This window comes from Mirounga leonina, unplaced genomic scaffold (genome assembly GCF_011800145.1).
Source record: "Mirounga leonina isolate KUSES-001 unplaced genomic scaffold, KU_Mleo_1.0 Mir_101664, whole genome shotgun sequence".
Classification (NCBI taxonomy): domain Eukaryota; kingdom Metazoa; phylum Chordata; class Mammalia; order Carnivora; family Phocidae; genus Mirounga; species Mirounga leonina.
Genome location: NW_023270175.1, coordinates 22,714,699 through 22,742,096, shown reverse-complemented (window position 1 = coordinate 22,742,096; position 27,398 = coordinate 22,714,699). Strand labels below are relative to the sequence as shown.

At 42.1% G+C, this 27,398-nt stretch overlaps 1 protein-coding gene across 1 annotated transcript in view; it reads left to right on the top strand.

Annotated features, from left to right (window-relative positions):
• HS6ST2 (heparan sulfate 6-O-sulfotransferase 2) overlaps window positions 1-27,398 on the top strand; it is a 287,420-nt gene that overhangs the window by 239,781 nt on the left and 20,241 nt on the right. The gene's annotated exons all lie outside the window — the stretch shown is intronic.

Below are 27,398 nucleotides of genomic sequence, written 5' to 3'. Positions count from 1 at the left end.
TTATTCAATCAGAAACACTTTGAAAATGCTGGAGAGTTGGGTGAGTCAGAGTTTTCCCACCTGAATACAATGTGCGTAATATTGCAGATTTTTCCCCAAGTTTCTGGTGTTGGAGACATTATTTGTGGAGGCTGTGGGAAATGGCTTCCTTGATGGATGGAGACGGACAGCCGGCCAGGCGGACAGGTGTGCTGGCACTCATTAACTTTCCCTATCAGGAGCTCACCTGGAAGAGTTTTCATAGGCCTTTGATGAGGCTGGGTGGGAGGAGGGAGGAAAGAATCTTCTCGGTGGAGGATGACTCCTCGGGAGGAGTGGAGGAAGCCTGGATTCGTACTCAGGGATTTCAGGCCACAGCCCTTAAGATCGCAACCCGAAGAGATGATTCAGAGTAAAGAGATCTGACAAGCGGTCTAGAGACAAAATAATGACAACAGGAGTAGGTCTGTTTCGGATGTGTGGGTTGGAAACCAGCTCGGAGTCAACGCAGCTCCCCTCCCATCTCATATGCCCCACATTATCATCTGTATACCCCAAGCAGATAGGGCTTATTCCTGTACGCCCCTGAGATCGCTGGATGTTCCAGTGGCTGCAGGATTTTCTCTTTCTGGCTCACAGGACACTTCTGGAAAACTCAGGGTCCTGCAGTCTCGAGGTTTCAGAATTAGAGCCTCTTGTTCAGACTTAGCTACTGAGCCTGGGACTTTGGGGCGGACTGGTGACTCTTTTCTCTGAGTGTCCACCAAGCCTTTTGATACAAGAGTCCTTGGTGGATCTACAAGATGAAACTCCTGGGATCCAAGCCTGCCACAAAACTGTGCTTGGTCCCTGCACCATTCTCGGATACACTTTATCACTGCCAGTGGATCAGCCATTTGTCCAGAAGAAACATTCTGAGTTCTTTCTGATTACATTCTGATTACTTTCACCCCCGGTCATGGTGCCATACTTTCCGTATGTGATTTTTCTCTGAGAAAGTTTTTGTTTTTAGTCCCTGCACATCTCCATGTCCAGGATTTGGCAGGCGGTCAGAGCGGTCCTTATTCCTATCTTTTAAAGGACTACTGCTCGCAGACCACCCCCCACCTAGAGGAGCAGTTAACAATAAGACAGCTGTCGGCTCCTGGCTTTCCCTGAAGTCCTGCCGCACCCTGCATGGAGTTTAGACGGGGTCACTTGTCATGCAGATGGTAAAGGACTCCTGTGCCCAAGGCACAGGCATGGGAATTGAGCAGTGAGAATGGGTGTTCTTGCATTGAAGAGGACGCGGATGCCTGAACTTAGTGACTCAGGGAGCTTTAAATGATCACCTAGTCCGAGCCCAGCCAGTAACTTGCAAGATCAAAAGAGCCCTTGTTTCAGAATGCTTCCCCTGAAGTTCCCCACTCCCTCCTGTCTGAGTGAGGGGCGAGGCGGAGGAAGGCGCGGCGGCCAGGGACCAGGATGTGGAAGTGAGGAAATTGAGCCCGGCTTGAATTCTGCTACCCATAGCATATTGTGTCCTTTGCATCGGACTGCCCCAACCTGCTGGAGGAGGCCGTTTTGAATTCTTCTGAGTTACAGTCTCTTGCCCCATTGGTTATTATCTCTTAGTTTCTGAGCTTGGCTCTGGATGAGGAAGGCAGCTGGTATGGTCCCAGGTGTGGCTAAGGAGTTCTTTTGCTGGAAAGTCATAATAGATAGATAGGCCGGGGCGTAATGGAGTCCACAGACCCCACTCAGAATGTAGCCACAGTCTGGTGAATCCACGAGCAGCACAATGAAATGGTCCCTGCAACTCTGCGGGAATCACAGCACTCTGCGTGGCAAGCTTCTGATATCTCCCCCAGAATGGAATGTGTGCTCACTCTTTCTAGAAGGTCTGCCCCCTCCAGCAGAAGGATGGGCGCTTACCTTGGTGTCTCCCACTCCAAAGAACTGTTGGGGCTTTTGCTATCTGTCTGGTTAGCCCTCGTCTGTGCCCACACCCTTCTGCGTTACCTTGCCGATCCCCTATAATTCTTTCCTGTTCCAGTCACATCCGTGTGTCCATTTAAAGCTGATGAGCGCAGGGCAGACCATCTTTTGTGACCCCCATGCCACCCCACACATAAATACAGTGACTTGCAGGTACTTATTTCTGAGGGACGAAAAAGATTCGTAAGTATCTGGAAAGCTCTTTGACATTCTCTGAGACAATATTCTGTGCCTTTGGAAGGCTCTATTATCGTCACTGAAAGCCAACATATGCATTTTTCTTTTTACCTTCACTTTTCAAAAAAGGTTATGCTGACGTAGATCTGACTAACAACAAAAAAAATCTTTCTGATGAAATCGGGATAAATAATTCCACACATCATCAAGTGGAAAGAAAAGCTTTGAATTGGTTTCCATGGAAATCTGAAGATGAAGTAAAGTAATAATTTCAAGGCAGAGCAGCTGAATTGAAGATAATGGTAAAAATAGTTTGATAAAGAAAATAGAATAAAGTAATCAAGAAGACTCCAATCAATTATTCCTTTTTGTTTACCTTCAAGTGATTAATTTGTCTGCGTTTATTAACCTGATGAGATTAAGCAGACCTTCCTAGTGATTTATTTCGTAATTGTTTCCAAGGTTTGACATAAGCTGTGGAGTTATTGAAGGTGGAGATTTAAATTCAATTACTCATGAAGCAGGTGGTGCTTTTCCTGAAAGAATATCTGAATTCACGGCCTTCCCATGTTAACATTATGAGTGAAAATTATTAATTCATCTGATAGTATCTCCCAAAGACTTTTAGAAGTCATTTGGCATCCACATACTTCACTAAAAGTCAGCAGCTTCAGAACTGAACTTGTAATACAGACACTCCAGAGACTGAAAAGAAAGGATTTTATGTTAAAGACTAGTTATTTTTACACTTTTTTTTTCTACTGGAGCCTCCCTTGGGGCCTGGGTTATGGTGTTATCATTAATGGAATCCACCAGCTCAAGCTTTGAATGCCAAAAGGATAGCTTTCTTTGAACTTGACCAGTGGTTCCCACTCTCTTTACCTTTGAAGGGCTCACCACTGGATAAGATCATTGCTCTATTTTGACAGGAGAAAGAAAGAGAGAGAGAGAGAGAGAGAGAGAGAGAGAGAGAGAGACCGAGCTTGAAAGGATTTAAATGAAATGACTAATTGCTTTTTGTCTCTGTGGTCATTGTTGTATATATTTTTTTCTATTCTTTCCGTGGGTATAGTAAGGATAGACGGGGTTCTCCAAACACTAATCCAGGAGCCAACTCTCCATCATCCACAAAGGCCCGGAATGCATCTAAGAGTGGGAAGTAAGTGAAAAGTGTCCCTGTGCATTTAACATAGTTATCACCAAGCCTTGTGCTGTCCTCATTTTGTCATTCATTCATACTCATTCAACAAAGATTTGTGGAATGCCTTCCATGTGCCTCGCACTGGGCTAGTCACTGAGCAATGTAAGTGAGTGAAGCATGTGTCAAGAATATTGGGTATATGAAGGACGAAAAATGCGAGAGGAGAGGGACGGGAAAGTCAGGCTAAGTGTGAAGGTCAAGGAGTTAAAGCAACGCAAGATTTGGACTATGTGTTTCAAAAATTAAAGAAAGAAGCAGCAGCGCTGAGTCATCATTATATGAGTTGCAAAATCCATGAAAATCTGTCTTTGACCCATATGTTAAGGTTTAGGATTGAGTTGGAAAAACCTGGAAAGCCATTCCATGAATGTTCTGGTTTAAGTACATTTCCACTGTAACCATATCACTGATTTATGTGGTATGTATATTCTTTTCCTAGTAACCAGCATGTACCATGTCCTACATGCAACTGTCTTTGTGGTATTGCCAAAATTTGTACTGGCTGAGTATTTGTGATGTTAGATTGACCTCTTTGGGTTAATTCCAGAAAACAGTATTGGCTGATCCAGCCAATTGGATTCAGCAGAGCATGGCTGAAATAATGTGGTCCCATGCAGAGGACATACCTCCGATTAGGTGCTTCCCCTCCAAAGTGGCTGCAGCCCTTTGGAGAATGACTTGGGTTCTCTGTAGGCTACGTCTCTCAGGGGCGTAGGGCATTGTGACAGGTAAACATACAGCCCAGAAGGAGTACCCAGCCTGCATCTAGGAGAAGATGAAAGATACCTTCATCATGCTAAAAGCTCTAATGTAGCAATACGATATGTCACTACAAGAACATGGCTTTGCAATGAAAATTGAATTTGTAATGGTCATATATTTTATGTATTCAGTGTTGGACCATAAATGCTGCACTTTGAATATGATCTTATATTCAGTTCCCAAAGTGAAAGATCTACTGGCTGCCTTTTTTTTTTTTTTTCCTTTCCTTCTCCTCCTGAATACCATTTCAGATTTGCATATAAAGTTGAATGTGGGCTATCTTGGAGAATATAAAAAGCAGTGGCGAAGACATAAGACCAAATCTCCAAGCACTTATAACTCATTTCAGTTATTTATCACCACACACCACAATCAAAATGCTGTATAAATTATGAAGGAAGGTAATTGATGCCCACAGTCCCAAGCAGATGAACGTTTCCAGATTAGTCCCGATTCATCGTCAGCATGCACTCTCAGTGAGCAGATAGGACATTGGAGAATCGTTTTTAGCACCATGCTTGCAGAAATGGCAGGCCAAGTCTGGGGCCCTTGTACGCACCTGTCTCCTTGACAACCGCCGGGCACAGTCTCTGTTTCTTAGACCCTGATGTATTGCGATGGATGCTTGTGATTGCTCTTACACTTCGAAAGGGGCACTGTTTGGTTTCTTTTGGCTTTGCGGGAACCTAGTCTCTTACCTTTTGAGTGAAGAATCTCAGTGTGAGCCGCAAAGGGAGCGTTGGTCGAATTTGAGTTCAGATGACACAGAGAATACATACCTGATACCATACCCAGGTTGTGAACAGCAGGAGGCCCGCATAAATACATTCTTAAGTTGATAAATGTGATCTTCTAGCACACTTGCTGTATTTGGACACATCCCAAGCTTCTGCCGCCATAAGGGCCTCCCTCTTTGCACTTTCTGAGCTAGGTGCCTTTTATTGGCCATGTACCTGACTCACGGATTGAGGTAGTTCCTTGTAATTCTTCGTTATTTTTGTTGATTATTAATGAGAACTTAAAAATTCTCCAATATCCTCTTCATGGATATGCGTGTCAGGTCCCTTGATCCGACTTAGGTGCCATCAGCTTTCAGGAGGTTTTAAAAATGATTTCTCTGCACATTTTCTCCCATCTCAGGCTGTCTGTGTTAACAGGAGCAGTAGAGAACAGTCTCAATATGGTGAGACTGTTTGGGGGCCTTTTCCACACTTTCTACACCTGTGTATCGCTATTAGGCCATTCGTTGTAATTCGGAGAGCGTAGTTATTCTCTATGTACCTCCTTGGTTTGGGAGTATGGAGCGGGGGGCGGTGTGGGGAGGTAGATTTCTGCACCTTGGAGCTTTTCCATGATGCACTGTCACAATGAGCTTTTCCCATGATGCACCATCACAACAGGCAGCATCCGGCCTGCTCTTCTGCTGGATTTCTCATGTTACTTGACTTAATGACAGTGTGATGTGGAACAATTTTTATTTTGAGGCCAGAAACAGGCTGGGAGATAGAAGGCACGGCCTTTTCTTCTCTGAAAAGAAATTAGGTCTCCTGTTTTTTTGAAGAAACAAAAAATACGGAATTCAAGCTGCCTCTGATACATATCTTGGTTATGAGAAATCATAATTAATATGTGTTGAGTGAGTGCTCTGAGCCAACCTCTGTACCAAGCACTTGACAGTTTTGTCTCATTAATCTTTAACCACCAGAAGCTTATGAAATAGGCACTATTATTATTTCTGTTTTATACATGAGGAAATTGGAGAGGATAGTATGTGCCTCCATGGGGGTCTCCAGATGGACAATTTTGGTAAATTAATTTTTAAAATTTAATTACTTTAAGACAACTGAAATACATTGAACGTTTATTTTGTGCCATTGTGCCAAACCCTGGGGTCTCATAGACAAATACAAGATACAATATGTGCCTTCAAGGAGCTCACAGTCTCCTTGTGGAGAAGAGAGGAGACAGGATGACAAGCGGTCACAGGCTACTACTGTTGGAGCCCAAATAGTGACCCCTAACCAGTGCCAGGGTTGCGGTAGGGAAGACGTCATGTGGGGATATCAATGAAGGCTTCTGAGAAGTGACCCCTTTCATTTGCCCACTTACCTCTCAGGTAGCCAGGCTAGGTCAGAAGAGGAAAATGCAAAGTAGTCACAAAGGTAGACAGAATCCCCTAAAGTTGATAAGAACAAGTTGAAGCTATGAATTAGGTCAAAACTAAAACCACATGGCCAATTCTGTCCTTTTGGGGGGACTTCAATGCATTGGGGGCCAACTGAGATGGAGGGAAGTATGTGGAGTAGCTGAAGAAACCTATAGCTTGAAAGTTGTGTCGCTTCTGCTCACTCTGTTTCATTGCCTGGATCTGAAGCTGGGTAGCCAGCCCTGTGTTTCAGGCAGGAACAGATGGAATGGGATATATCTGAGCAGCAGAGCCAGACTACCCTGGCAATGACTTTCAGGGAAATACATGCACTTTCTTCTATGCCAACAGTGAGCCAAATTGACAAGGCAGAAAGAAAAACTCAGTGTAGAGCCATAACTCTGGTATCAGGAAGCATAGGTTTTGCAGAGGTTGACCCATGACTAGCCAGGCCGGGCCACTCCATTTAACCACAGATTTGGTTCCCTTTGGCAACATGAATCTGTTATTCTGTTGAACACATCACACCAGAATCAACCCATTTGCTGACCCCATTGGGTTGTTCCTAGCCGGCACTTAAACTGTCAAGGTTGAGCATAGATGGCATTGGCAAGGAGACGTTACGAATTTTCATATTGTATCAAAACAGACTTTACAGGAGACCAACTCTTTTGCTGAACAGATAAGGACACTCTGACTCAAGAAGGGTCAGCCACTTTCCCAAAGACATGCATCTAGTTAGTAGCAGACTTCAGCCTGGAATCCCAGTCTTCTAACATTTGTCCCCTCCTCTTTTTACTACAATGTATGTTACAGTTCTTCTCCCAGATAGCAAGGTACTTCAGCTAATCACACCAAACGAGCCTCGGAGCCTGGTCTCAGGATGTCCAGCTGAGTGCTCTGCCCTCCATTTACCATGATACCCATGTGGGTGGGTTCTGTCAGCCCGGTGAAAATGGAGACTTTGGGGAGAAATTCAAATCATTCCACTTTTTAAAAAATGTAGTGATGATGAAGGGAAATAGTGTGCACTTTTCAAACACTTTCCTTTTGCCCTAAACTAACATCATTCTGGTTGTGTTTGGGCAGTCACCCATTCTCAACATTATTTTTGAGCAATCTCGAGCCTTTAACACCCCTTCCTCAAGGAAGCAATAAAGAGAACTCATAGATCTCCCTCAAATCAGCCAACCAAGGTTGAGGGTGTGTGTGTGTGTGTGTGTGTGTGTGTGTGTGTGTGTAATATTCAGAGGCATCAATTTAAAAATTAGATCGTAGGCAGTTGCAGACGACGATGGAAATTAATCACCCCCTCAGCCTGAAATGCTTTCCACATAGGCTCAGACTATGGAAGGACAAGAATCAAGTTCCATTTTCAAATACTAGTGAAGGCCGTGAATATTATAGGACCAGGGCTGAGAACCCCAAGCACAGTGCCTGGTAAATGATGCCGTAAATGTTAAATTAAGTACCATAAATGTTGGCTTAAATGAATTAAGCCAGAGATGCTAAAATGGAGAAAAAGGAAGACAGAAGGGGAATATGAGGACCAAGTCGACCTTGCTTACTTCACAAATCTGCCCGGAGCCGACCCTAGTAGCAGATGCCCCAGGAAGACGGACTCCAACCTGTCTTGGCCAAAATTGTCTCATGATGAGCAGACCTGTTTATCTATTCAGCAGTCTCTAGATGAGAGCAGTTAGGAGCACATAGCTTCATAAATAAACACACCAACACTCTCTTGGTTTTGGTTGGCAGGAGCCAAATGAAAACCTTTCCTGCTTTAAAAAAAAGTGAAGTCTTGCTTGTTCTATATGGACTCGGCATATGGTGCAGATTCAGCTGTTTACACATGCGTTCCTGGGGTCAAAGCCCGCATGCCATGATCTCATGATTATGTCCTTTCCTCTAGTTGAGAGCCATGCATCTCTTTTAACACAGTAGTCTGTGGCCATTGCTAACACCCCCAGTTTTGTCTCTGATATGAAAGTGTGTGTGTGTGTGCGCGCGCGCGCATGCGTGCATACATTCACTTCAAAATGTTTGTGTGTGATATGGATGTAACCATCAGGTGGCCAAGTATTCAACTTGTCAAATATTCCCAGGAATATTTGCCTTAGTTTAGCTATGAGGCCAAGTCTAATATCACAAAGGCTTGTGACAAACCAAAGTGTTGAACTGACTTCTATCTCTCTCCATCTCTGTCTCTATCTGCAATTGCTCCTTTCTAGAAAAAGACAAATGACAAAAACATAAACTAATGTCAGAAAGTATTCCTAAAAATGGCTTTGAGTGTGCCCGAGAGTCGTTTGTAGCCTAATTGCCTTTTCCCCGTCTGGAATAGTGTGAGACTTTTGGTCATAACAAAAGAAGTCAGATCTGTTCCAGAGAGTGCATTCATTAATAAGGCAGGAAAGTAGCCTAAGACATTTGAAAAAGACTTCCAGTAACAAGGGGTAAATAGCACACAGGCTGGACATACTTGGAGGTTTAACCCAGAGGTAATGGCTTGAAATAAATTAACCATGTAGCCTTGTGCGTATTGTAAAAGACATCAGCTTTGGAATCAGAGAGACCTGGATTTGAATCCTGGCTCCACCACTGATTAATATTGTACCAACCTCATTGGGCCATTGTGATGATGAAATGTCATAATCTAAGTGAGGGTCTCCCAGTACCTGGCACAGGACAAGTGCTTAATAATGCCACCTAGTGATTATGCTTGCTTCAGCTGCCAATCTATTGTAGCTGGGAACACTGTGACCTGGCCAGTATGATTCTGACCAAATGAGAGCTCTGGGTGGTGCAGCTTGCCTGGTTATCTGCTTTGCCAGCTCTGGAAATGGGAAAGCTGAAGCCCCAGCACCACCGACATCACCTAAATAATTCCTGCAGATTAGGTTAGACAAGAAATTAGTAGTAGATCCAGGAAGAAAAGTTCAGCCATGGAAACATTTTCTAGCAGGTCCGCATGCATCTCTGTGATGGTTAAGATGAAGAGTATACTTGTTAACATAATAGATGCCCCCCAAATACCTGACTGTCCCTGCTGGTCATGGTTCTACAGCTTCATCAGGAAGAGGGATTCTGCTAATGGAGCTTTGGAAAGTAGGAGCCATCTTTCTACCTTCTTGCCTGCCATACAAAATCATGGAGCCAACATGTTGCTCCCTAGAACACAGGTCCTTGATAACTTTTTACCCCTCTGAAATATACAAGATTGAGAACTCTCCCTTGCATTGTTCAGGCACAGCTGAGTTATGTCCAGTTCCCAGGTACTGGCTAGAATTCCACTCTTGCTCTCCCACTCAAGAAAGCCCAGGCAAGCAAGGAAGAGTGATGTTAAACAGGACTCCCCTATTTTCCTCCAAGTAATAAATCTTTGTCTCTGTCTCTCTTTCTTCTGCTCTCCTTCCCTTCCTCCTCCCATCTGTCTGTCCGTTCATCCATCTGTCAATGCTACATCTGACCTTTCACCCCAATATTGTTAGTTCTCATACCAGTTCTTTCTGAGCTGAGGGAATTACAGAGGCTAAATAAATGGCATCTTCTAATGCCTCCAGGCCAAATCTGTGTTTTTCAGAAAACTAACCTATTAAATGTGGCCCACTTTGGTTTCCAGTACTAAGAAAGTATGAGAACATGGGGCAAAACCGATGTGCTATCTAAATTATTATTATGAACCCATCAGTGGCTAAAAATCTGGAGTGTAGAGTAGAACTTTTTAATTTGATTAAATTCAGTTTATCATTTTTTCTTTTCTGGATTATGTTTTTGATATCATATCTAAAAAATCTTTGCCTAACCCAAAGTTGCAAAGGTTTTTACCTGTGTTTTCTTCTAGATGTTTTATATAGTTTTAAGTGTTACATTTAGGGCAATTATTCAATTTGAGTTAAATTTTGTATATGGTGCAAGGTTGAGATCGAATTTTGTTTTGTTTTACATATGGATATCCAGTCATTCCAGTACTATTTCACTAGAAGAGTATCTTTTCCATTGGCCTATTTCGGTATATTTGTTGAAAATCAGTTATATATATATATATATATATATGGATCTATATCCATAAAATCAGTTATATATGTTATATATATGGATCTACATATATATATGGGTCTCTCTCTATATATGTCTACATTTATATATATGTCTACATATATATATGGGTCTACTTCTAGATTCTTAATTGATTGATATGTTTATCCTTATGCCAATTCCACATTGTCTTGACTACTCTAGCTTTATAATGAGTCTTGAAATCAGATGGTGTGAGTCCCCCAACTTCATTCTTCTTTTCAAAGTTGTTTTGGATATTCTAGGTCCTTTGCATTTTCATATGAATTTTAGAATCAGCCTATACATTTACAGGAAAAGAAAAAAAGTCTGCTGGGATTTTGGAAAGGATTGTGTTGAATTTATATATCAAATCTTAGGAGAGGGTGGTTTAAGATGGCAGTATGGGAAAACCCTGAACTCACCTCCTCCCATGGATACACGAAATCTACAGCTACATATAGAAAAATTCTTTGAAAAAGACCTGAAAACTTTACGCTGAATAGCTCATTCACAGCAAAGGGTAAAAAGACCAGATTGAGATGAGTGAGACAGAGACATGGTCTTGCCAAAAACCCCACCCCTGGCATGGCAACCCATGGGCAGGTGGGATCTCACAAATACCGAGTATATCCCCGAGGAGCGAGGGGTTCAAGCCCCACATCTGACAACCCTAACCCTTGGGACCTGCACCAGTGAGACAAGCCTCCAAAGCATCTGACTTTGAAAACCAACATGGCTTATGTCCAGGAGACCCAAAGGGCTGGAGGAAACTGAGGCTGCTCTTAACAGGTTTAGGTATAGACTCACTTGCCCTGAGACTCATGGCAAAAGCAGCAGGTTGAAAAATGCCTAGACCATGTGTGAAGGAGATTTACTGGCTAATTTTAAAGTGTCTGCTAAAGGCACAGGGATGTGTTGGAACTCTCTCTGGGGATGGAGTCACTTGAAGATGCCATATCTGCACTCTCTTTCTGCCTTGCTAGGGCTGCATGCCCTGGACTATTATGCCCCATGACCCTGCCTCACCAAACCTGTTGGGTGGGCTCGCCACAGCCATGTGCTCCCCCGTGGCCCAGCCAAACCCAGTAGATACATGCAGTCCATATAGGGAATACCCCTTGAACACCTGGTTCTGGTGGCCGGGGAGGATGCTTACATTTCTAAGCCCCACAGAACTGAAGCAATTGAAGAGACAGTTCTTGGCAGGCTACTGCCTCCAGAGAACTGCAGACAACAGACTGAGACACACTCCTTGTTTTCCTATGACCACTCCTTCAAGACTGGGAGATGGGTGTTTTGCCTAACATAGGACAAACACGGAGAGTCCAACAAAATGAGGAAACAAAGGGGTATGTTCCAAATGAAAGAAGATAAAATCCCAGAGGAAAAAAAAAACTTAACGAAGGGGAGATAAGTAATTTACTTAATAAAGAGTTGAAAGAAATGGTTATAAAGATGCTTGCCGATCTCAGGAGAAGAATGAATGAGCACAGATAGAACATCAACAAAGAGACAGAAAAATATAAGAAAGCACCAAACAGAAGTCATGGAGCTAAAGAATACAATAACTGAACTGAAAAGTACATTAGAGGGATTCAACAATGGACTAAATGAAGCAGAAGAAAGGGTTAGGAGCTGGAAGACAGGGAAGTAGAAGTCACTCAAACAGAGCAACAAAAAGAAAAAAGAAGGGGCACCTGGGTGGCTCAGTAGTTAAGCTTCTGCCTTTGGCTCAGGTCATGATCCCAGGGTCCTGCAATCGAGCCCCACATCAGGCTCCCTGCTCAACGGGGAAAGAAACAGATATCCAGATCCAGGAAGCTTAGAGAACTCCAAATTAAGATGAAGCCCAAGAGAGCCACACCAAGACATTTTATAAATTAAAATTTATAAATTAAATTTAACTCCAAAGTTAAAGCTAAAGAGAGAGTCTTAAAAGCAGCAAGAGAAAAAGAACCTGTTATGTACAAGGAACCGCCCCCCCCCCCAAGACTGTCAGCTGATTTTTTTTCAGCAGAAACTTTGCAGGTCAGAAATGAGTGGCATGATATATTCAAAGGGGTGAAAGCAAAAAACTTCCAACCAAGAATATTCTACCTGGCAAGGTTATCATTCACAATTGAAGGAGAAAAAAGTTCTCCAGACCAAAAAAAACCCCAAAAAACTAAAGGAGTTCACCTCCACTAAACCAGACTTACAAGAAATGTAAAAAGATTTCTTTAAGTTGAAAACAAAGGTGTTAATTAGTAACAAGAAAACATACAAAAATAAAAATCTAACTGGCAAAGGTAAATATGTATTAAAGGTAGTAGACTAATCACTTATAAAGCTAGATAAAGATTAAAAGACAAAACTAGTAAAACTAGTAAAAATAACTAAACTACAACAATTAATTAAGGGATACACAAAATAAAAGATGTAAAACGTGACATCATTGTGTCACATGTGTATGGGGGAGTAAAAATGTAGTCTTAGAATGTGTTCAAATTTAACTTACCATCAGTCTTTGTTGATACATATAAAGGCTGATATACGTAAGCTTCATGATAATGACAAAGCAAAAACCTATAGTAGATACACAAAAGATAATGAGAATGGAATCTAAACATAACACTAAAGAAAGTTGTCAACTACAAGGAAGGAGAGCAAGAGAAGAAGAAAGGAACAGAGAAGAACTACAAAACAGCCAGTAAACAATTAACAAGATGGCAGTGAGCACCTACCTATCTATAATTAGTTTAAATGTAAATGGACTAAATTCTATAATCAAAAGACATAGAGTGGCTGAATGAATAAAAAAAACAAGATCCATCTACATGCTGCCTACCTCAGATAGAAGGTCACACAGACTGAAAGTGAAGAGGTGGAGAAAGATGTTTCAAACAAGTGGAAAGAAAACTGGAGTAGCTATTCTCATACCAGACAAAATAGACTATAAAACAAAAAATGTAATAAAAGACAAAGATGAGCATGGTATAACGATAAAAAGGTCAATCCAGCAAGAAGATATAACAGTTGTAAATATTTATGCACCCAACATGGGAGCACCTAAATATATAAAACAAATATTAACAGACCTAAAGGGAGAAATCAACAGCAATACAATAATAGTAGTGGAAGTTAACACCCCACTTGCATCAATGGATAGATCATCCAGACAGAAAATCAGTAAAGAAACTTCAATCTTAAAGGATACATAGGACACATTAGACCAGATGGAGTTAATAGATACATATAGAACTTTCCATCCAAACACAGCAGAATACACATTCTTCTCAAGTGCCCATGAAACATTCTCCAGGATAGAACATATGTTATGCGATAAAACAAGTCTCAATAAGTTTAAGAAGATTAAAATTATATCAAACATCTTTTTAGACCACAATGGTATGAATCAGTCACAAAAAGAAAACTGGAAAAAAATATCACAAATATGTAGAGATTAAACATGGTACTGAACAACCAATGGATCAACAAAGAAGTCAAAGGAGAAACCAAAAAATACACTGAGACCAATGAAAACGCAACATACCAGAATAAATGGGATGCAGGAAAAACTGTTCTAAGAGGGAAGTTCATAGAGATACAGGCCTACCTCAAGAAACATGAAAAATCTCAAACAATCTAATGGAACTAGAAAAAAGGAACAAAGCACAGAGTTAGTAAAAGGAAGGAAATAATAAAGACCTGAGCAGAAATAAATGAGATAGAGAATAAAAAGACAATAGGAAAGATCAATGAAACTGAGAACAGGCTCTTGAAAAGATAGAATTGATAAAACTTTAGCTGACTCACTAAGAAAAAAGAGAGAGGGCTGAAATAAATAAAATCAGAAATGAAAGAGGGGAAGTTGTAACTGATACCAAAAAATACAAAGGATCATAAAAGGCTACTCTGAACAATTATATGCCAACAGATTGGAGAACCTAAAAGAAATAGATAAATTCCTAGAAACAAATACTATTCCAAGACTGAATCATGAAGAAAGAAAATTGGGGGATAACATAATTTTATATATGGAAAACCCTAAAGTCTCCACCCAGAAACTGTTAGAACTAATAAATGAATTTGGTAACATTGCATGCAGGATTCAAAATTAATATATGAAAATTTGTTGCATTTTTATATACTAACAATAAACTATCAAAAGAGAAATTAAGAAAACAATCCCATTTACAATCACATCAAAAAGAATAAAATACCTAAAAATAAATTTAACCAAGGAGGTGAAAGACCTGTACCCTGAAAACTGATAAAAGAATTTTAAGAAGACACAGATAAATGGAAATATATTCCATGCTAATGGAAAAGAAGAATTAATATTGTTAAAGTATCCCTATTACCCAAAGCAATGTGTAGATTCAATGCAATGCCTGTGAAAATCTCAATGGCATTTTTCACAGAGATAGAACAAACAATCCTTAAATTTGTATGAAACCATAAAAGATCCCAAATAGCCAAAACAATCTTGAGAAAGAATAATAAGGCTGGAAGCATCATACCCCCTGATCTCCAACTATATTGCAGAGCTGTAGTAATCAAAATAGTATGATATTGGCATAAAAACAGCACCTAGATCAATAGAACAGAATAGAGAGCCCAGATATACACCCATGCATACATTGTCAATTAATTTACAACAAAAGAGGCAAGAAGATACGGTGGGAAAAGGATGTTCTCTTCTCTAAGTGGTGCTGGGGAAACCTGGACAGCTACATGCAAAAGAATGAAACCGGACCACTATCTTAACACCACAAACAGAAATTAAATCAAAATGGATTAAAGACTTGAATATGAGACTAGAAACCACAAAACTCCTATAAGGAAAACATAGACAGTAAGCTTCTTGACATTGCTTTTGGTGATATTTTTTTGGGGGGGATCTGACTCCAAAGGCAATGGAAACAAATGCAAAAATAAACAAATGGGACTACATCAAACTGAAACGTTTCTGCACAGTGAAGGAAGCCATCAACAAAATGAAAAAGCAACCTACTGAATGGAGAAGGTATTTGCAAGTCATACATCTGATAAGGGGTTAATATTCAAAATATACAAAGAATTCATACAACTCAACTACAAAAAAAAAAATCCAATTAAAAAATGGGCAGAAGATCTGAATAGACGTTTTTCCAAAGAAGATATTCAATTGCCACCAGGCACATGAAAAGATGCTCAGTGTCACTAATCATTAGGGAAATGCAAATTAAAACCACTATGAGATATCATTTCACACCTGTCAGAATGGCTATTATCAAAAAGACAAGAAATAACAAGTGTTGGCAAGAATGTGGAGGAAAGGGAACTGTCATGCACTGTTGGTGGGAATGTAAGTTGGTGCAGCCACCGTGGAAGACAGTATGGAGGTTCCTTTAAAAACTAAAAATGGAACTATCATATGATCCTGCAATTCCACCTCTGCATCTCTATCTGAAGAAAATAAAAGCACTAATTTGAAAAGATATATGCACCCCTATGTTCATTGCAGTATTATTCACAGTAGCCATGATATGGAAACAGAGTGTCCATTGATGGATGAATGGATGAAAAAGATGTGCTATCTATGTCTGTATAAAGGAATACTACTCAGGCATCAAAAAGAATGAAATCTTGCTATTTGCAATGCCATGGATGGAGCTTGAGGGTATGATGCTAAGTGAAATAAGTCAGAGAAAGACCAATACCATATGATTGTACTTAAATGTGGAATCAAAAAAACAAAACAAATAAACAAAACAAAATAAAACTCATGGAGGCAGAGAACATATTGGTTGTTGCTAGAGCAAAGGGGGTTTTGGAGGCACGCAAAATGGGAGAAAGGGTTCAAGAGGTACAAACTTCCAATCATAAAATAAACGAGACATGGGTATGTAATGTACAGTATGGTGACTATAGTCAATAATATTATATTATATATTATGTAACTTCATATGGTAATGTGGGGATCTAGAATTATTGTGGTGATCATTTTGCAGTGTATACAAATATCAAATCATTGTGGTGTAGGTCTGAAACTAACATAATGTTATATGTCAGTTATACCTTAATTAAGATAATTGGGGAAGAACTGACATCTTAACAATATTGAGTCTTCCAAGCCACGAACACAGGGTATTTCTCCATTTATTTGGATCTTCTTTTATTTCACACGACAGTGTTTTATAGTTTTTAGTGTACATGTCTTTCATATGTTTTGTTGTATGTATCCCTAAATATTTCATACTTTCGATGCTATGGTAAATAGTATTGTTTTTTATATTTCTAATTGCTCATTTTTCATATATACAAGTACAATTGATTTTTTTGTATTAATCTTATGTCCTATGAATTTGCTAAGCTCACTTACTAGTTCCAGGAGCTTTTTATAGATTCCTTTGAATTTCCTACATAGACAATCATGGCATCTGTAAATAAAAACAGTTTGCTTCTTCTTTTCCAATATGGATGCCTTTTTTTCTGACCTTATTGCACTGGCTAGAACCTCTAGTACAGCGTTGACTGGGTATGATTTTTTTTGTTGTTGTGCAAATAATTTCCACCAATTTAACATTGTAAAAAGACACATCTAACAATGGAGAGATAGTTGAACAATGATAGTGTTCTCTAAAGATGCTATTTTGGGGACAAATGATCAATTGCTGCCTTTATCACATGACCAAAGCTAGTTTCCCACACTACTGCACAGAAACGGCATCAGAAAGAGAGTAGATCCTATTCGTGGAGGTCCAGAACAAAAAGCAAAAAACACAGTGAAAAATAAACCCTGAAGTTCATAGAATCTCATACACTCTTCCCATTATTCCCATTCTCTCATTTGTGCTTTCTTCCTCTCTCCCTTCTCTCTCCCTTCTCTCTCTCTTCTCTCTCCGCTCTGCCCCCTCTCTCCCTCATGAGTTCCTGAAAAACAACAGTATAGTATCATGGTTAAGATGGAGCCCAGTTGCTGCTTTAAAATCCCAACACTTCCCTGGACAAATTAATCTCTCTGTGTATCAGTTTCTTCACTTGTAATAAGAGGATACTAAGAGTGCCTGCTTCATAGGATTTCCTAGAGGATGAAATTCTCCATTCATTCAAACATTTTTTGTGTGCTTACTAGGTACCAGGTACTGTTATAGGCTCTGAGGATACAGCAAATGTCAAAACAGACAGCAGTCCCTGCCTTCACCCATTCTAGTAGAGGAAGACTGTCATTAAACAAACAAATAAAATACACAGTATTTTAAAAGGGAATAAGTCATAAGTGGGGAAAGGGACACGGCAGGGGGATAGGGAGTGGTGCAGGCAGGAAATGTGTAAATTTAAATAAAGTGGTTGGGGAAGACCTCACCAGAAGGAGACATTTGAGGAAAGATTTAACTTATTTAATAAGGTAACCCATGTAAAGGAATTAGAATCATTCCTCACATATTGCAAACATGTAATGATGTTTTTATTAGCTACAATTTATTGAGTGCTCTCAATGTTTCAGGCACTGTGTAAGGTTCTTTACATAATATTATATTGTTTAATCATTACAGTAGGCCTACAAAACAAAGGTTATTATTAGCTCCTTTTACTGACAAGGAATCTGAGACGACATTGGATTGTTCCAGGTCACATAGTTTATAGGTGATGGGGCCAACACTCTGACCATGTCTGCGCTTGTCCATCCTTTCTGGAGATGCCCTGTGTACTTAGAGACTGCAGTAGACCTCAGTTAACAAAGATGGGAAGACTGATCCTGCTGCTGGAGCCTTAGTCAGGGGGAAGGGTATTGAGCAGGTAGAAGGTTCTGCAGTGGGTATGAAATGTGGTGAAATCTCACCTCCTCAGCATTCCAACTTGAAGATAAGGATGATTTTGCCTGGGACTCCGCCACCAGCACCTCGCACTGACCCTTCCATGACTCTGTGCTCTGTATCGTGAGCGGGGAAGGCAGACGTAAAACTACATCATTGGTCAATGACCATTACTTCATTACCCAACATGCCTTGGGTTTTCAGGATGGTTGCTTACTAAAGATTAAATGACAAAGAAAAATGAGGCAGCCAGAACTCAGCTCACTGATGATGGAACTGTAAATTTTGTCTGGAAAATGCTGGTGATGCCGGAAGATCCAGACCACCATCTGTCAGTGCTTGCTTGAAGTAGCGTTTGGACCAGATGACTAAGATGTCAGATACGTTTGAGGCACAAATTCTCAGTGCGCGGTACCTCGAATCCCTGGAAGGATTGCGGATGGGGAAGATGGTCCAAGAGGAACATCATGTGGCTCAGAGGGTATGTGTGTATGATGTCCCAAGCCACTGTGTGGGTCACTTGAGTGGGGTGGAATGTGGCAGGAGATAGGGACAATTGAGAAAATTGGCTATTTGAATTGACCGGATAATTTAATCAAAATGATCAATTAGCTAGTCCTGCGCAGTCTGGCTGACCTGATAGATGTTTGGCCATGACTGTCTGCACAAGCTCAGACTGAACTGGGGGATACATATGAGGGAGGAGGGAAGCCAGTCTGAGTAAGCCTGAAATGCCTCATAATAAAAAAGAAATCATTGTATAGCATTTCGTAGTGCACTAAGAGCGTTCTCATCCATTACCTCATGTAATTCTACCAACAACCCTATGAGGCACAAATTATATCTGCAGCTTACAGATGGGAAAACTAAGGCTGAGAGAAATGACATATTTTGCCCAAAACCACGGAGATAGTAAGTAGCGGAGCCATGATTGAACCCAAGGCCCATTTTTCTCTAAATCCTAAATTATTTTCCCTCCTCCATAGAGCTTAAGAGCAGGCTACTCGGAAATTAGAATCAAATAATTTTAGGTACCTGACCAAAAAAAAAAAGAGAACCAAAAAGAAAAAAACCAGCAAAACATACTTTATGTGCAGGTAGCAAACTTACAGAATTCTTTCCCGACAAAAGAAATAAGTAAACACTGCCAGCTGTAACAAGGGCCAGGAATGGAAAGACAAGCAGGACCATTTATTGGGTGCTTTCTATGCATCAGGCCCTATTTGAAGTGCTTTAGATGCAGGCATTTTCTCATTTAATCTGGAAACTGCCCCATGACCTTGGTTCAGGAACTGATCACGTGCTTACATGGCATGGGTCACACCCGATTTGGCAAGTTCCCCTCAGGGTGGATGCCCAGGCTCCTCAGCAGAGACAAGCTCTCTTTCTCATCACTGTTGGGGAGGAAACACATGCTCCCCGGGCTTTAATGGGATGCTCTGTCCAGCCTCTGCATGTTTACCTCCATTTCCCCTCCTCATGCCTCTGGAACCCCACACACATGACTCTCTCCGCACCGCTCCTCCTCCTTTTGTGAAGTGCAGATCATCCTTGTCATCTCCCCCAGCATTGCCAGGAGGGTAGGAAAACAAGCAATATCCTACCTCTGCAGGCCTTGCAAAAAATAACTAGGCACACATACACTTTCTAGTGGTTTTCAGGAATTTGAGGAGAAAGTGTGAGTCCACGTAAAGGAAGTCGACGAGCTTGTGTCTTTCCCTGAGAAAGTCGCCAAGTCTGCAGTGGTTGCCCCTGATACTCATTTCTCCAGTCTCCTTGGGCATTCATATTTCAGGGACTAGTAGACATAACCAGCTCTGTCCTTGTAAACATGTTCACTTTGGAGACTGTGGGTTTCTTTACCTGAGTATCTGGGTCTCTATCACCCACCTGCTGGCAAGGAAGAAATGCATAGTATTGTGGATGGCTGTTTATTTTTTCTTCTCTCTTGTGATATGGAAGTCCACGTTACCGTTTATTTCCAAATGCCTACAAGGCTGATGAGGCATTTTCGCTGGCATCGGAGTACCAAGGAAAAAAACCTCCCTCTTTCCTCCCTCCCCACCCCGACTCCCCGCCCTGCAAATGTTTCCTGGGGTCTACCTGCCCAACACCATTCTCCATTCCTATTCTGGCTTCTACCAGATGGGAAAAAAGGCTAAAAGAGGGCTAAGGGAGCTACCTGGGCTCACAGAGTCATTGCAGTGGACTCACCATGCCCGTCCTTTGTGGAGATCAGTGGTTTTTCCATCTAGGTTCTGCAGCAGGACCTCAGAGCCTGCTGAAAACAAGGGTGATGGGGAGTCTGAAGTGGTAAATAATGGGACGCCAGGCCTCCTTTCCATGTCTTTCAGAGTGACTCCATTTTTGTCTGTTATATATATTGAGGTCTGGCTAGAGTGCATTTTTCAAAACCTTGATGTTCAGCATGAGTTTGATAACCACTGAGAGAGACCCAGCCTGAGAATACTCAGGGTGCATAGTGTGGGACAGCAGACTTTAGGCACCATGGCCCGGCTCCGCAAGGACAGGCAAAGCAGCTCTGACTGTTGGGTAGTCTGGAAGCCCCCGTTCTCAATTCTGCAAGCTCTTAAAAACAAAAAAGAGGAGGAGGAGGAAGAGGAAGGGAATGGGGGAGAAGAAGGAGAAGCCAAGAAAAATCGAAATATTTTCCCTTGTGTGGCCACGTTGCTCTGAGCAGATGAAGGGAACCAGACCGACAGGTGATTGTTCCCTGACTCTACAGCCTAAACCCAGGCCCATCCTGAAATACTCAGAGGGGAAATAGTGCACAGGTTTTGAGTGATGCCCCCCAACTGGCTTCTGCTCTGAAGGCTGAATGAACACACACTATTTCCACTCTATTTTCTTAAACTGGCCTCTACACTAGGTAGTAATGAAACCTGTTGAAAAAGAAAAGACCATGAGCTTGGGGAGATTATTTTAGTTGCGTAAGCCATCCTCTTGTCAGGTGGGGTGTTCCGGAAAAGTCCATATCGCTCATTTGAATGCCATTAGAAAGCCCATGGGTTTCCTAATATTTCTTCATTGTGGGTGTTTTATATAATCCTATACCCAATTTTGTTATGATTGTTCAACTCCCTCTCTAGTGTCTTATGTTCACTAATTCAACCCTATCTATCACCAACTGTATTGTGTCACCATCAGCCCCTACCCCCCACCCTTGGTTATACTCGTCTCTTTGTCTGCCAACTGCCCTTGAGTTGATACTATTGTGCCCATCTGCAGTGACCTCCATCCTTCAACTACACCTGTCTCAATCTTAGTTTATTGGAAAGAACTCAGTCTTTCGAATTAGATCAATATGGGTTTATGTCCAAGCTCTCGCACCTTGGACAAGTTACTTAATTTCTTCAAGCCTCAGTTCCCTCATCTGGAAAATAGGGATAATAATCGGACCGCCCTCTCTACCAGAGATTGGGGGAGGTAACCTAAGCAAATCTTCTGGTCCCTATTGAAGCTCATTAAATGGCATTATTGTTACTCCTTATATCGCAAAACACCATTAATATGCCATTCCTTCCTTTGTGTCTCTCCTGATGCAGCCTGAGAGCAACCTCCCTTTCCTTTTTTTTCATATAAAATTTATTTGTTTATTTGAGGGGGGAGGGGCAGACGGAGAGGGAGACTCCTCAAGCACACTCCCTGCTGAGTGGGGAGCCTGATGCAGGGCTCGATCCCAGGACCCTGAGATCATGACCCGAGCCAAAATCAAGAGTCAGATGCTCAACCGACTGAGCCACCCAGGCGCCACCACCCCCCCGACATTTTTTTGAACAGTATCCATTTAGCATTTAATCAGGTACTGATATGTGTTCATTAAGTCAGTCAGCAAGTGCTTGTTGTGTGTCTAGAATGCGATGGGCAGAGTTCCAGATGCTGGGGTGGGGTGGGAGCCAAGGTACACACGAGAGGAGGAGGGAGGGGAGAGAGGGGGCTGAAACAGGCACAAATTCAGTCACTGCTCTTAAGCATCTTATTTCTAGTAGAGAAAACGCTCATGTACACAGATAACTAGAATCCAGAGAACAAAGTGGAATGCTCTTCAAGGAAGGGGCTACTGGAGACGTGGCTGGAGCACTATGGCTGCTGGGCAATGAAGGAGAAAGTTCTGGAAACAGCAGCTCTCTTTTTTATTGTTAACTTTCCCCGTTGGCTCATCTCTCCAGCTAACTTACCGCTATGGCTCCTTAGGGAAGAGTGGGTGTCATTCTTTTATCTTCCATAGAGTGTACCAGAGTACATCATGGGCTCTCAGCATATGCACTGATGTGAGACACTTCTGTAAATTGTTCATAGTAAACAGAATAAAGTGTCTTCAACACACCTCAGGAAAGACCACCTATTCTTGTGTTTCATGGAGCAAGAGCAGAAAGTGAATGCACTGTAACTCAAGAGGTGAAGACCTTAAAATGACTTAGCCCAACTTTTAAATAAATAGATAAAAAATAAAGAAATTCTTCTCCTTGAGCCTTAAAGATCACTGGGCTTATTTTAAACAGAACATTGTGTTGGGGATTTTAGTATTGAACCGAGCATAGGGCTCATTGCATACCACCACCACCCCAGCCCATGATATTACAGACAGGTGCAGGGAGCACTTCCAGAAAGCTCCTAACCCCACACGCCTCTTTATTTTAACCCACCGCTTGTCTCTGCCTTTCCAAACCTAGTTTCTGGGAAATTGTGCTTTTGGTGAATGTCAGAACCATCTCATTTCTTTCTTTTTTTTTTTTTAAAGATTTTATTTATTTATTTGACAGAGAGAAACACAGTGAGAGCAGGAACACAAGCAGGGGGAGTGGGAGAGGGAGAAGCAGGCTTCCCGCGGAGCAGGGAGCCCGATATGGGACTCGATCCCAGGACCCTGGGACCATGACCTGAGCCGAAGGCAGACGCTTAACGACGGAGCCACCCAGGCGCCCCAGAACCATCTCATTTCTAACCATCTTGCTATAGCAGACTGCTGCCAGGGCAGTGGGGAATCAGATCCCCCCACCCCATCTCAGCACATGATGCCCCTCCTCTTTATCTTCCTCTCCCCCTCATCCCACAGTAGCCCTGAGCTTCATTAACTGAGTCTCTTAGTCAATAGTATACCATCTTTTTAAGGCAGAGTCCAGTGACTTGGAATTTGTCCTCATCGAGACTGAACTGGACTTGACAAGCAGCAGTGGGGAATAAAACCCACAGAGTCAAACGACTGGGGGTCTAGCCTCAGAACTGATCCTCCCTAACTCCTGCCACCTTGAGAAAGTCACCCTCTGAAGCTCCGTTTTCTGTGCCCTTCAATGAAGGGACTGGTTTTGCTGACTAAAGTAGAAACAAGTAGTTGGGCAACGCCCAATCACCACTCTCTGCACAAATAATGGAGCTAGAAACAGGAGATCCTTCCCAAGTAATTTACTACTGCAACATTTTAAGGGCGGTGGGCTGGGGAGATGAGTTTTGGGGGGAGCGGTAATTCACATCTCCCAAGCTAGTGTTTATAATGGTCTGTTAAGAACACATTTAAAAGAAATAGCCTAATGCTGTAGTCTTCCACCAGGACAACAGGCCAGTCCAACCAAAGTGATTTTCAAATAGGGCCATAAGCAAACCCCAGCAAACCCTTTTCAGGGAAACCCAGAGCTGCTTTGCACAAAGCAGAAAAGCGGAGTTTTCCCCTAATACATTTAAAAATGGTCACTTCACCATTGCCAAACTTCATTACCACTCCTAAGAGCTAAAGCTTTGAGATTAATGATCCTCATCCCAAAGAGAAGGCAATGAATGTTAAAAGAAAAAAAAAATTTCCAACACATGCTATTTACTATTCTGCATTCTTTGAGAATTAATGTCAATAATGTTATTGTAACATTTTTCAAAATAAAGGATGGAGTTTTCTAATTGTCTAGTAAAAAAAAAGTTCCAAGGCTGAATCCCCAGAGAAATAAACCCGAGTTTAAATCATTAACACCACAAATCTCTGATAATTGTGGAGTGTTTGCAAGTGCCTTAATCAGGATGGTATGTCTGAGTGGCCCGTTTTAATTTGATCACACTGATTAAGTTTCTGTAAGCTAATATATGTTGCATTTCCAATTCAATTAAATGAGAGTCTCCTGCCATTACTAGATATTACCAAAATACCCTGATGGGTGAAGACTAGACTTGGTATTTTCAGTGGCTACTGACTTCCTGATTATATAATCCTGTATTAAATGAAATCAATGAAAGCTCAAATGAAATTCAGCAAACTTTAAGGAGTAAATATGCTTTCTCCATACTCGTGGTATATTTTCACCTTGAGGCGTGGAGCGCATTAGTTGGAAGTCATTGATTACCTTTAGTGATAAATTTTACAGGGCTCTCTCCCCTCATACACCAGTTCCTAGAACAGTCTATCCTGTTGGAAGGTACTGTAAATGTGGGTGATGAATAGGTGTTCTCTCTATTATATATGTATTTCACTTGTGCCTCTTTGGCTGTAGATAAGAGTTATCTTATGTAAATGCAATTGCTTTGTAAATGTAAATGCCTGTTGGGTCATCGATCACCCTGGGGGTGGAGGAAACAGAACAATAAGGGGAGGAGGTGTGAAAGAAATCATCTAGGGACCGGGATGAAGAAAATTGCTAAGTGTGTAAGGGAGGGATTGAATCTATGAAGCTAGAGACTCTGCGGAGGGGGATGGGATAGAAAGAACAGCCTGGAAGCTCCTAGAGAGCCCTCCAAAGGCCTTGCTTTCTTGAGGCCCTGAAGACCCATGAAAGAGCAATGGGCCCAGTCAGTGTAGGTTTGGGGCAGGAGGGACTGAAAAGGAAAGCCAGACTTAATTAAGTGGGATCAGGGCACTATGGATGCCTATCTTTTGCCTCTCTTCCAAATCCTTCCCCCTCTGGACAACCCCTAGCAGTTGTGAGAGTCTTATCTGAAAATGGCCCCTTGGGGGTGACAGTCTCGTGCCTCACCCTACAGGAAGCAGGCACTGGAATGGGGGGCAGCATCCTCGATGCTTCTGGTGGAATCAGCAGGCCGGCAAGCCCAGTGGTGAGCACGGGAACCCTCTGGGGGAGAGGGCCCCTGCCATTTTCTCATAATATGTGAGGTCCTTTTATGGATTCTGGATTTCAGAACCTGCTGTAAGCCAAATGTGTGAGTCACAGAGTCATAGAGCCCTCTCAATCAATTTGTAAGACATCCTGAAGATAAACAAAGGGGGAAAGGCTTTCTATTTTTGCACTTTTTTTTTTTTTTAATATCCCGCCTACTTCCAGAAAGGATTTGAAGTGACTTCCAAAAGGCTTTCTTAACTCATGCCTAGGAGTATTTAAGCACTATTTCTTAAAGTTGAGTGCATGTGTATCATATAAATAGAGACAAATGATTATATAAGGACATGAATATATCCAGGATCTTTTGGTTTATACAATAGGTAAACTCTGGGGGAATAGTTAGGTGAGTGAAGTGTTGGGGCACTTATTCCGTTCTTCCCTGGGTGTCCTTTGGGTTTCCTCCCCCCACATCTGTTCTCTCCAAACAGTGCCCTTCCTCCCATGGAAGATTTCCCATACCTGTAAGGATATTTATTTACTTTCTAAAAGAACATGGGCTAATAAATAAGAACTAGTGACTCTAAGAGGCTTAATATGTCAGTTACCTTAACGCACAGAGGATTTCCTAAAATGGTGGAGAGAGATTTGGGGACAGAAATCATGCTGTAAGAGTCAGCCCCAACCCCTAAGAGCATACAGCCTAGTTCCAGTCTAAAAACAAACACAAAAAACCACACGTGTAAAAATTCAAGGAAAAGAATCAAGTACGCACTCTATAAGTGTATTTGGGGCTCAGAGAAGGGAAAGAGCGAGGTCATCTAGATGGAGCCCCATGCAATGTAAGAGCCTTTGGGTGGTGCCCAAGTGGTCAAGCATAACTGTGAGAGGAGATGAGACATCACTTTCAGACATCCCTGTCATCCCTGACACCCCTGACATCACCTCTTCCTTTTTATTCTATGGTATCCTCCCTCTCTGCTCTTTTCCCCACACTCCCTTCATCCTTTCTTGTCCTTACTGACCGCTGGACTCCCCTTTCTTCCCTACTTCTACTTCTCCTCATTCTGTTTTTCTGAGGAGTTCTCTTTGCTCTGCTATCTCTCAATCTCCCTCAATTAAGCTGCCCGATCAGCTTAAATAAGGCCTAGAGGGGAGCAATGGGACCCAGGAACCCTGAATATGGGGTACCTAAAACTTAAGCCCTGTGGGGGACAAGTGAATCTTCAACACCCCTTTGAGAAGTCACTTTTCCTTTGGATTCCCCTGCTGGAGGGTCCAAACGCTCCAAGGCAGGCATGCTCTCTGCCAAACTGTGTCTTTGGCACCCATCTTTCCACCTCCCCCCACCCTTGACCTTAGCCTTGCCCCTCTCACATCTGTTCAACCACTGTTAGGAAATGAAGCTAAGCTGTTAGCTGCAAGAAGCTTAAGGGGGCCCAGGAGACAGGAGGAGAGTGCTTTGTAAATATGAAAATCAGCTTTTGCCAAGAGCTCCAAGAGGATAAGAAAGCCACAGGCTTGGGACAGGCATGGGACACTTGAAGAATCCAGGCCATGTGTCTGACAGGAGATGGCTTCCCCCTACCCCCCCCCCCCAAAAAAAAAACATTGAAGCAGGGCATTATATAGCACAGAGGTTAAGAGCATGAGCTCTGAAGTCACCATGTTGGGAGGTTTGAATCCCAGCTCTACCTCTTACGAGCTGTGTGATTTTGGGAGAGTTGTCCACTCAGTGTCTTCATCCATTAAAAAGAGGAAGATAATACTGTCACCTGCCCCATAAGTGGTGATAATCGTTAAATGAAGTACCCCAGGTTAATCACTGAGACTCGTGCCTGCCACATAGTAAAGGGTCAGTGTGCCCTTGCTGTAATTGATTATGGGTGCTTGATCCATGAGTCAGACTTACCTGTTTTGTGCAGAATGCTTTTCCCAACACCTAAAGAAGCTGACCCAAGGTTGGGTAGGGAACCACTCTAAGCCATTTCCAACGTCAAGGGCAGTGGGCACCTGGCTCCTTGTCCCCAGAACCACATAGTTTGCGTGTGTACTTCTCATGGGTCTCAGTGGACGAGGACCAAGGAAAAACTGCCCATAACCTAGCGAAACCTGACTCTGGATGGACAGCTCCCTCAATATGGTCATAAAGATCATCCGCACTCCCCAGCTCAATTGATTTCAACATTTGATTTCAGAATGATAAATGCAGTTGTTTTTTTTTTTATTTGAGACAGAGAGAACGAGAGAGAGAGAGCACA